Genomic DNA, 8,981 nt, shown 5'->3' on the forward strand with positions numbered 1-8,981 from the left:
TCAGTCTGGCTAACATTAATGTGCAGGCTATTTGCTTTCCTCTTAATTGCCTAATTAATTCATTCCCCTCTGCAAGTTTGTGCTTTAGATCATCGTCCAACATTTCAGTTGGAGTTTGTTTAGCTAGTGACAAAAGATTAGAACTGATAGATGGAAATGCATTTGAAGTGGCTTTGATAATCGCAGATTTAGAACAGGTTGATGTTTCAGTGGTGGAAATCCTTCCTGGGGATCCCCTCCATATTCTTTCTACTTAATTTCACTTGCTTCATGCCATCTATTGTACGAAGTGATCCATATGTTCAAACTTTTCCATTTAATTGCCATGGAAATTTGATAATTTCATCCTAAAGGAAAGTGGAGGAAAACTCAGGAAGAGCTCCAATTACTTCAAGGGGGGGCTGTAATCTTGATTAAAGCACTTCCCCCATGGAAAGAGGGACCTCCTGAACTTTGCGGAGAGCTGACTGCAGAGAAGCTTATCAACCCCCACCCTTTTTAGGGCCTGCATAACGGTACAGATTTATTATTCTAGATGTTGCTTCCCCTGCCCACAACCAACCCTGTCCCAGTAGTTCTGAAATGTAAGCACCTCACAAAAGCACCTCAAAACCTGTCAAAGTTGCTGAATAGGATTTATATTGTTTTCTTTCTAGAACATTTATTACTTACTTATTTAAAAGCTCTTTTATGAACCGCTTGATATTTCAAAAACCTCCAAGTTGTGTATGGTATCGTATAAAAACCATACAATGTGTCATCAAAGCATTAAAACAAAAAGATAACCTCAAACCAGTAAAACAGTAGTATAAAAGGTAAAGGTACCCCTGCCCGTACGGGCCAGTCTTGACAGACTCTAGGGTTGTGCGCCCATCTCACTCAAAGAGGCCGGGGGCCAGCACTGTCCGGAGACACTTCCGGGTCACGTGGCCAGCGTGACATCGCTGCTCTGGCGAGCCAGAGCCGCACACGGAAACACCGTTTACCTTCCCGCTAGTAAGCGGTCCCCATTTATCTACTTGCACTTTGACGTGCTTTCGAACTGCTAGGTTGGCAGGCGCTGGGACCGAACAATGGGAGCGCACCCCGCCGCGGGGATTCGAACCGCTGACCTTTCGATCGGCAAGCCCTAGGCGCTGAGGCTTTAACCCACAGCACCACCCGCGTCCCATAAAAACAGTAGTATAAAACACATAAAAGGATGTAAACATGTAAACCCAGGCCAGGAAAAGACTAGGCAAATAATAAGTCTTCACAAGATGTCTGAAGCAACTGAGAGTTGTTAAATGGCAGAGAGAATACCATTCCCCAATCCAGAGGCAATAGCAGAAAATATCCATTTCCAGGTCGCTGCCCTATGATTTGTTGCACATCACCCCAATCTTGGAGCAGTGCAAGATTCCAAGAGTTCCAGGCACTTACCCGGGGTTCATGTTTCCTTTTTAGAATGAGGGATATCGGAGACTGTGGCGTCTTTATGATATGTGCTTTTTTTACACATATATACAATATATATACATATATATATATGTATACATATATATACATATATATACATATATATACATATATATATATATATATATATATATATATATATATATATATATATACACACACACACATATATATATATATACATATGTATATATGTATATATATATATGTACAATCTGAGTCTATGATGGAGGGGCTCACAAGCATTGGCACCCTGAAAGGGTCTTGTTTCTTCCACAGCAGCAACCCTGGATTCAAACTGAAATCAAACATTGCTCTTTCTCTCCAGCTTGCTGCTTTCCCCTCTATCTCACTTCAGTGCAGCATTTGATCCTAAACTCTGGCTTTGTCTCTTGAGGGAAGGAGCCCCCACACACTTTCCATCTCGTACAGAGCCTCTTTTGTCCCCCCATAATGGCTCGTCACCCAGGCTATCACCTCACCAGGAGGCCAGCCTGGCGATTCCAAGAATTAGAAGACATGGTTAAATTTTAACACTTGAATTCATAACAATATTCTCTATGGCGTGGTCCCATAAGTGGAATTTTCCAAGATGGTCTATTAGCTCTTACAGGGTGGGTGTTTCTCAAACACCAAAAGGCTTTTCTGAACAGGGAAATTTGTGCAGACATGCTGGCAAAAACTATTACCACCAGTCACCAGTAGGGCTAGTTCTAGATTTGATGGGGCCCTTAGTGTGTACATAGGCCTAACTCACACAGAAGCAACCCTACTATGAAACTGAAAGTTGGGTTGGCCATTACTGGCTGTTATCTTTGAGGTGTGGAAGATAGATGTGACCTCAGGACCACAATTTGTTGGGAAGATGGCAAAGAAAATCCTGTAGATTGGGGATGGGAAACTTTGTCGGCACAAGGGCCACATTCCGTTCTGAGCAACCCTCCCAGGGCCACATGCCAGTGGTGGTCAGGGCCAGAGGCAGAAGTGGGTGGAGCAACAAATGGAAATGTAAGAGCTCCCTTTTCCCCTCACCTATATGACCCCTGTCTCTGAATATGTGAACCTAGGTCTCTGCATCAACACAGATTGTGGGATGGCCATCTGTCATGAATGCTTCAGTTGAGATTCCTGCATTGCCGGGGATTGGACTAGATGATCCTCAGGGTCCCTTCCAGCTCCTCAATTCTACAATTCTATTATTTGTGCTCTAATCATATTTAGGGTGAATGCAGATATTGTACAGATGCCCTCTCAAGATGGTTTGGACTACAATGACCCTGTTGGGTGGGTTTGATGAGACTTGTTGCCCAAATAATCTGGAGTGATGTTTGGTGAAAGTTGTTCTACAGGATGGTGGAAAAACAAAAATACAAGGCATGGTTTTTCAAAATGGGTGGGTGGGTGGGGTATTGTTTTCATTTGTTACTATGCTATGAATTTTTGTGTTTTTATATTGTAAACCATCCTGTGATCCTTGGAAGAAGAATAGTAAAGAAATAAAATAAATAAAATAATAAATTTAATTATGAGGCTTTTGTTTTTTGAGCAGGGAACCTAGGTTCAAACTACTTCCCCTATGCTTAGAAGAATGCATAGGGAGGAATCGCCCAATTCCGATTCCATAACACCAAAAGTATAAGGGACGTGTCCTCACAGATCACCACACCCTCTGCTGCATGGTTGGTCTGAATGAACAGGTACTGGGGGTGGCTGTACATCTGTGGGACTGGGAATCCTGACTGGCCAAAGTGTATGCACATAGGAGTCTTCCTTGTGATGAGAAACCCTGATTGGCCAGACTACATACACGTAGGGCTTGTAGCTACCAGCATGAGTTTGACCATGGAAGACAGTGGAAGACAGAAGTGCCTGGTGTGCTCTGGTCCATGGGGTCACGAAGAGTCAGACACAACTAAACGACTAAACAACAACAAAAATATTGTTTAATTGTATATTGAAATGGAAAGTAACTCTGTATGCGTATTGCTAAAGGTTTAACATTGGATAATTCCACTGAAGCTAAGCAAGAACAGCTGAGTACTTAACAGTTGATAATTAACTTAGAATGTATCTCTGCCAGCTCTTGTGATGTACAGTCATACCTCATGTTACATTTGCTTCAGGTTGTGCGTTTTCAGGTTGGGTCCCGCGGCGACCCGGAAGTACCAGAAATGGGTACTTCTGAGTTTCGCTGCTCGCGCATGCGCAGACCCGCAAAATGACATCACGCGCATGCACAGAAGCAGTGAATTGCAACCTGCATGTGCACAGACGCGGGTTGCGTTCTTTTCAGGTTGTGAACAGGCCTCCGGAACGGATCCCGTTCGCAACCAGAGGTACCACTGTATTTAACTTAGATCACATGGGGTATTCAGTTGCAAATCTCCATTTTGTGTGATTTCATCATTGTTCTCACTCTGAAGCAGTTGGGTAGAAAAGTATGCAAATGAATTTCTCTAGGAATACATTCTTAGGCTGTAATGGAGGCTGCGGCAGAGGCAGAGCTTTGTTTTCAGCTCTGGATGAAGTAATTTCATATATCTAAGATGCTGTACCTGTGCTTGAAGAAGCATGTGATATTAGGCAACTATTTGGATGCAACTTTAATGTTTTGAATGTCTGTTTTAGAACAAGTTCTGTTAGTAAAGCTATGGAACCATATTTTTGGTCTGGACAATGTTTATTTCAAGAAGAGTAGTTTTTATGCATCCTATTGCTTCCATATGCACAATATTAATGATTGCAATAGAGGTTTTCCTCACATTTAGGAATCCTGATTGGCCCAAAGTTACCAACTTTCCTCCAGTTTTGCCAGGACATGTTAATCTGTAATTTCCAGGATGCCCCCTGGACCAGTTGTTTTTTTAAAAAAATTGGTGCTCCATTGGCTACTTTCCAATTTTCCAATCCTGGAGGCTGATCCGAGGAACAAGTTACATAGAAGACAAGCAATTTCTCATTTGAGTTCCTTGAGAACTCTCAGGTGGACACCACCTGGGTTCAGATATTTGTCAGCCTTTATTTTGTCCATTAGGGACACGGGTGGCACTGTGGGTTAAACCACAGAGCCTAGGACTTGCCAATCAGAAGGTTGGCGGTTGAAATCCCCGCGATGGGGTGAGCTCCCATTATTCGGTCCCTGCTCCTGCCAACCTAGCAGTTTGAAAGCACTTCACAGTGCAAGTAGATAAATAGGTACCGCTCTGGCGGGAAGGTAAACGGTGTTTCCGTGTGCTGCTCTGGTTCACCAGAAGCGGCTTAGTCATGCTGGAAGCTGTACACCGGCTGGTCAATAAAGCGAAATGAGCGCCGCAACTCCAGAGTTGGCCACAACTGGACCTAATGGTCAGGGGTCCCTTTACCTTTACCTTTAATTTTCCATTAGGCCTAGAACTTCATCTCTCATCTCCACTATCCACCTCAGTTCCTTAGACTCAGAGACTTCCCATTATGTAGTTCAGTCTCTTTTCTGTATCGAGCACACCTTTCTGTGGATCTGATCTATCCCACCGGGTGCAGTTGCAATTCAGGTTTGATACGTAAGCAAAAACTTTTAAAAGGGTGGCAATTTAATCTCACTTCCACCCTGATTGAGGGATTGCATTGCCCACTGCACCTAAGGGCAGCCTGCTATCTGAGGAGATGCCAGGCAGATGGGGTGGCACAGACACCTTTGTCCTCCAGCACCTTGCCACCACTCCCATTCCCCAGCATCAGCCACCAGAGATAGCTGCCTCATTCCGCCTAATGATAGGGCTGACCCTAGCAGCTGTGTTGGTTGGACTGGCAGTGGCATGGACAGGAGCACCTGACCCTTTCAGCTGTATTAGGCTAGGCATTGCGAAACAACATTAGCATTGGGAACACACCGCCAATGAACAGGATGCTGCTTTTCACTAAATTTGCCAAGGGACTTCTCCCAGATTTTGGAAGTTGCTCCCTAGGGAAGCTAGACTGGCTTCCTTCTTGCTGTCCTTTTGCCGGCAGGTGAAGCTCTTGTTCCAACAGGCTTTGAGGAACTGAGTGCTTTTCATTAAAGGGCTGGTGTCGTGCTGTTTTTATTGTAATTACTGATATGTTTAAAGCAGATTTTATATGTCTGTAATTTGAATTCTATCAATGTTTAATAGCATTTTAATGACTGATTCTTCTGTTTTTAGCAGTCCTTATTTTTTATCTGTATGTTGCCTTGAGTCCCATCAGGGAAAAAGTTGGGGTATGTATAAATAAATAAATAGTCCGTAGGGTTGCAAATTTAGAAATAATTACCGTAATTTAAATAGAAGTATAATACATCATTTATGGATGCAAATTTCTAAAACAGTTTCTTGAACAGAAGTACAGTACATTTCATCCTAGCAGAGGAGACTATGGTCTGTGTGCCTTCTTAGTCTGCCATCCAGGAAACCATGGCTGATGGGCAACTTCAAGGCCCCTCTTACTGCTCGCCCTCCTTATGACTCTATATCTTTAACCCAGACTTTGACTGAATAGCCTTCCAAAGAGAAGACAGTCCAATGACAGCTCTTCCAATAAACATCTGCCCTCTACAAAGTGGGACACACAGCCACCATCATAGGCAGGGAGGTTCCTGCAGAAAAGATCCACATGAGTTCTTAATAAGCACCTTGAACGTGCTTAACTTTGACTGGGTCATGCCCAAATTTGAAACAATTTTGAACCTATTAGCAAGCAAGATTTCCATCGCCCATAACTCAGCCCTGTAGGGAGGGCATTTGGTTCCGTCAATAAGCAGTAGTAATTTGAGGCCTGCCAGGGTTTCTTGCTTGTAAAGACGTGGGTTTTTGTTTTGTTTTGTTTTGTTTTGTTTTAAATACAGATGTGAATTCTCCCTCTACCCTCCTTTGGACCCAAGGCTAGCATACTATGAGCCTTCTAGAGCTCAGACTGCTTCCAGGGACAGCTCCCCCACCCCTCCCTGGACTTGATTATTTCATTGACAGCAGTCAATATCTCCCTGCATAGGAATGCATTTACTTATAGGCACATAAGTAATTCATTTATAAAATTGAATTATCCGACTAAGGGAGATTGTATGTTTTGATTGTGTAGCAGTACTTCTGAAACTGACTTAAAATTGATAAAAGCCAGATGGGAAGCGGAAACGGTCCATTTCATGACTCTTTAAACGTTTAAATTTCTTAACCCTTGGACTTTGAAAATTTCCCTCCAAAAGTTAAGAGTGTAGTGTGGAAGCAATTTGTTGAAAGGGTTCGTGGTATGCAAAACAGGTAATAAGCACTTAACAACAGTGTGTTGTGGAAATCGGGGAAGGGGGGTATTAAGTCTTTACCCCCTGGCTAAAATTAATCTCTTTATTGGGTGGGTGGAGGAGGTATTCTGAAAAGGAAGATGTCTGTCCAGAGAGGTATTTGTGCTGGCAAAAAAAAAGGGGGGGGGAGAGTTAGACTAAAATGCTGGGGGTGCCACTTCCATGGAGGTCTCCAGGCCAATAATTCAACAATGGAAGAAGTGTTGTGAAGGCAGAAACTGTTTTTTTGCAGTGTGGAAGGCAGTTTGGAAAAGGATTGTGGGACAACAGGCATTGGATAGGAGAGGGTGCACAGGTCTATTTCTGAAAAATCAGACCCAGACAACCATATTTGATCCCGATAGCTTTTTTGGTGTTACTTTTTCTGTCAAAAGAAGAAGAAGAATGGGCTGGTTCCCTTTTGATTGATTGCCAGAACAATTTAGAAAAATGAAAGAGGCTGGAGAATGCCCAATAGCAGGGTTGAATAATACACACACACACACACACACACACACACACACACACACACAGCCTTGCTGGGTCAGGCCCAATAGGGCTGGCCTTGTGATGAGGCAGAGTGAGGCAGCTGCCTCAGGTGGCAGATGGTGAGGTGCAGGGAGGGAATGCAGTTGTGAGTGCCATGTGGTGTGCGCTGTACCCTCTGTGCTAACCTGCTGCCCTCCGGTGCAGTGGAAGGCCTCCAGTGCAGTTTTGTCTTTCACCTCAGGCAGCAAAATGTCTTGAGCTGGCTATGTGGCCCAAGGTCTATATAGTTCAGTGTGTTGTTCACACAGTGGCCAATCAGATGCCTGTGGGAAGCCCATAGGTACGACCTAAGTGCCACAGCAGTGCTCTCTGCACTTGTGATTTACAGCAAGCAGTATTCACTGCCACTGGTCGTGCGGGTAGAACATAGGTGTGAGATGCTGTTTTAGACACTTCTGTAATGAGTATTATGCGGGGGGGGGGGGGGTTAATTGTAAAGATACTGGATATATATTGGATATTTATAGCGGACTGTGTTTTATCTCCTTTTTTCATTGTGCTATTGAATGGTGATGGCCTTGGCTGAGCAATCAAGATCTGGATTTCGGAAAGGGAACATTAGTTTAGATGTATTTATATGTATTCTGGTTTTTTTCTGGAAAACAAAAGCATGCAAAAAGAGGAGAAGGTAGGGCTGCCTTTAGCCCCATAACTTTTGGGGTGTCTTGGTTTTTACTTTTTGGAATATGATAACCCTAGGAGGAGGAGGAGCTGCTTCTGGCTTCTTGCTCACTAGCTCTTGCCTTATCCAAGAATGAACATACCAACTGCTCTCACCCACACACACAAAAACACCTGGGACTGGCACAGTCAACAGGTGAGGTAGAATCATATCTCCATGATAGAGCACATGATTTGCACGTCAAAAGCTCTAGGTTCAGGTTCAAGCACCACCATCTCTAAGTCAGTCTTGGCAAGTCTTTTGCAGAAATTAATATTGCACAGTTCAAAGCAACTGGAAGCATAAGAACTGCCTCCTTTTGGAAATGACTCATTGTCCAGGCCCATATTATTCAAACTTTTACTGGCAGAATTCTTCAAAACAAAATATAAGCATCATAGACACAGCCGAAATATCCATACAATGTATTGCGCTCTCCGGTACAGGTGCGGCATCTTACAAAATATGAAATAATCCAAACAGACATATAAGCAAAGGTCTCTCTCTCTCTCTCTCTCTCTCTCTCCACAGCCTGCATTCCAGCCTCCATTGGCCTTAGGCCTTTTACTCTCCCTTCTGGAGAACTTCATTTACATCCTTCTACAGCCACCACCCTTCCAAGATGACGGATTTGCAACTCAATACCTTAGTTATCTGATCTAAGGTTATAACAGTTTAGAGTAACAGAAAACAACCAACAGTTATGCATTAAGGAGCTCAGAGTCCTTTAGAAAACAACTGTGGATAAACCCCAATGTGAGCAATACACATCTAGCCATTATCCATTTTAAACCTTCATTAATTCATATAAATTTTCAATGTCTGTGTAACTTAACGAAGTGTCCTATCAGAAACCCTGGATCGCCACTATCAGTCAATGTGTAGACAATACTAATCCTGATTTACCAATAGTTTCACTTGGTACAAAGCAGCTTTCTATGTTCCTTGCTTGGGTAATGCAGTAAAACAAGGGTGGGGGAATCTGCAGCCTTCCAGGTGCTGCTGGGAGTGCAGCTTCCATCATCCCTGTTGACCAGGTTC

General features: G+C 43.4%; 1 long non-coding RNA gene across 1 annotated transcript in view; it reads left to right on the top strand.

Annotated features, from left to right (window-relative positions):
- The window catches only part of LOC310669702, a 41,896-nt gene extending 33,222 nt beyond the window's left edge, over positions 1-8,674 (top strand). Inside the window, exon 5 of the long non-coding RNA XR_014507280.1 lies at positions 8,472-8,674. This is a non-coding gene — a long non-coding RNA (uncharacterized lncRNA). The remainder of the gene's footprint in view (positions 1-8,471) is intronic.
- The last annotated feature ends 307 nt before the right edge of the window (positions 8,675-8,981 follow it).

This window comes from Podarcis tiliguerta (assembly GCF_965153285.1).
Source record: "Podarcis tiliguerta genome assembly, chromosome: Z".
In the NCBI taxonomy this organism is placed as follows: domain Eukaryota; kingdom Metazoa; phylum Chordata; class Lepidosauria; order Squamata; family Lacertidae; genus Podarcis; species Podarcis tiliguerta.